Source organism: Gossypium raimondii, chromosome 11 (genome assembly GCF_025698545.1).
Source record: "Gossypium raimondii isolate GPD5lz chromosome 11, ASM2569854v1, whole genome shotgun sequence".
Taxonomy (NCBI): Eukaryota; Viridiplantae; Streptophyta; class Magnoliopsida; order Malvales; family Malvaceae; genus Gossypium; species Gossypium raimondii.
In genome coordinates, this window is record NC_068575.1 from 49,659,744 (window position 1) to 49,662,067 (window position 2,324).

At 30.0% G+C, this 2,324-nt stretch overlaps 1 long non-coding RNA gene across 1 annotated transcript; it reads left to right on the forward strand.

The window, feature by feature from the left end:
- The first annotated feature begins 503 nt into the window (after nucleotides 1-503).
- LOC105801667 (uncharacterized) lies at nucleotides 504-2,014 on the forward strand. Its single transcript, XR_001136032.2, has 3 exons — nucleotides 504-576; nucleotides 1,051-1,135; nucleotides 1,807-2,014. It is a non-coding gene; the product is annotated as an uncharacterized LOC105801667 (long non-coding RNA).
- The last annotated feature ends 310 nt before the right edge of the window (nucleotides 2,015-2,324 follow it).

Here is a 2,324-nt window from a genome sequence, read left to right on the forward strand (position 1 = left end):
TAATAACTAATACTGTATTGAAAATTTCATAAATATTATTATAATTTCAAAAATGAAATTAAGAAAACTTTGCACCATCCGCTTTTTCATAAGATCGAACTCATCAATGATAAAATTTGTTGAAAATGTAACAGCTCGGTTTTAGTTTAATCGGAACAGTGGTTTCGGGACCGCAAATCCGAGTCAAAAAAATTTTATATTATTTTTGATGTCTACAGCATGTTAATTTATATGTATGAAAATTTCATGAATTAATTTTATCGTTTGTGCCATTTGTAGAAAATGCAAAAGTTATGTGCCATTTGTTAAAGTGCCGAATTGACATGACTTTTTAAGTATGAGGTCCTTATGATGCAATTGGACCATTGAATTAATGCATGGACAAGTAAGGACATTAGTTAGTGGAGTTTTAACGTTATATGACTAAGGCTAAATTGGTAATTGTTGTATTAATATGTATTAAATAAAAGAAAACATGAAAATGGCCATGCATGTTCTTTATTTTTGGCCGAATGTTGAGAAAGAAAATAAGCTTTTGAGCTTTTAGGTATTCCGCACTTTGGAGCTCAAAATTAGGTATGTTTCTTGTTCAGTTTTTGATAATTTTTATGTTTTTTAGATCGTTGATTTGTATATTACCTAGCCCATGTTTTAATTTTTGGAATTGATGATGATTTTGAGAAGTGTCATTGTTGATAATGTGATGAAACTGTTGTTTGATGATGAAAAATAAATTTTTGATGTTAGATTATTATGTTTAATTAAGTGATTTTTAGTAAAAATGTGTACTAAGGATTTAATTGTGAATTTTGTAAATTGAGGGGTCAACATGTGAAATAATGATAGAAATGGGTGACTAGGGACCTTGGATAGATTCGGCCTAACTAGAGTGGGTTGAAATTTTGAATATTTTGAGTTGTTTTGAAATAGGGACTAAATTGAAAAAAATGTGAAATGTTAGGGGTTAAAATGAAAATTTCCCATTTATGTGTTTTTGAAATAAATTTGAATGAAATGTGTTATTAAATAGCTAAATTTGAATTTATTTAGATCAAGAACAAAAGAAAACGAAATTAGAACGGGGGAAGTCGAAAGTGGTCGAGTAGTCGATTCCATCCACTTGTCTTCTTCCGAGGTACGTTAGTAAGTAAATTATTGAAGTTAAATTTACTGTATTTATTTATGTATAGCCGAATCCAAATGTGTATGTGTACCCTATTATGCTGAATTGTATTTGACAAATGATGATTAATTATGAGTTTTAATTGGTTGATTTACGACATCTGAAAGTCATACGAACTACAGAAATATTGAAATGTGACATCGTGTAAGACCACGTCTGGGACGTTGGCCTCGATTTGAGATTTATGTGTAAGACCATGTCTGGTACATTGGCGTTATATATGATTACATGTAAGATACTGTCTGAGACAGTGGCATCGTTGTTTGATTACATGAAAGACCACGTCTAAGATGTTGGCATTGTACGAGCTTTTTAAGTAGATCGGGTATCTTTTCTTTGAATCCGCAAGGTATAACAGGAAATCATATGGTAAACCTGAATGTGAGTTTGAATTAAGTAATTCAGGTACGTTTAAGTTATACGAAATTAGAAGTAAAGGTAAGTAATATGTATAATATGAAAGATGAATTAATCGTATAAATATGATTATATATGTATGTGTACATGATTAGTTGATCTCGGCCTACTAGTGTAATTTTTATGAGTTCTTTGAAAATTATATACTTACAACTTACTAAGCTATTTAAGCTTACTATGTGTTTGTTCATTTATTTCTTTTATAGATTTTTGGAAGCTAGTTACGAGCTCGGGGATCTTCAAGGAAGTCCATCACACTATCGACCTCTATCTCGGTATTTTGAAAGCTCGAAATTTTGAACATATGGCATGTATAGGCTAGTATTTGTTTTGGTTGGTCTTGAAAATTGTAGATATTTAGCTATGCGAAAATGGCTTGGTTTAATGCTAATATGGTAATGTTTAAGAAATTCTGGAACATGGAATATTTGTGTGGAATACTTAGTATATGAATTTGGTATGATGCAAAGATATATATATGGTATGATTAGTTCATATTTGTGAATGATTTATTTTGGTTGTGTTTTGTTAATGATGCTACGATAATGTATAATCGGCCATGAAATAGCTCATTTTGGAGATATGATTTGTAGCATATTTGTGTGATGATTGATTATATAATTTGGCTTAATTGAAGTAAAAATTGTTGATTAAATGCTGTCCAAATATTGATTGAATGTTGTCCAATTGTTGATTAAATGCTGTTCAAATGTTGATTTAATGC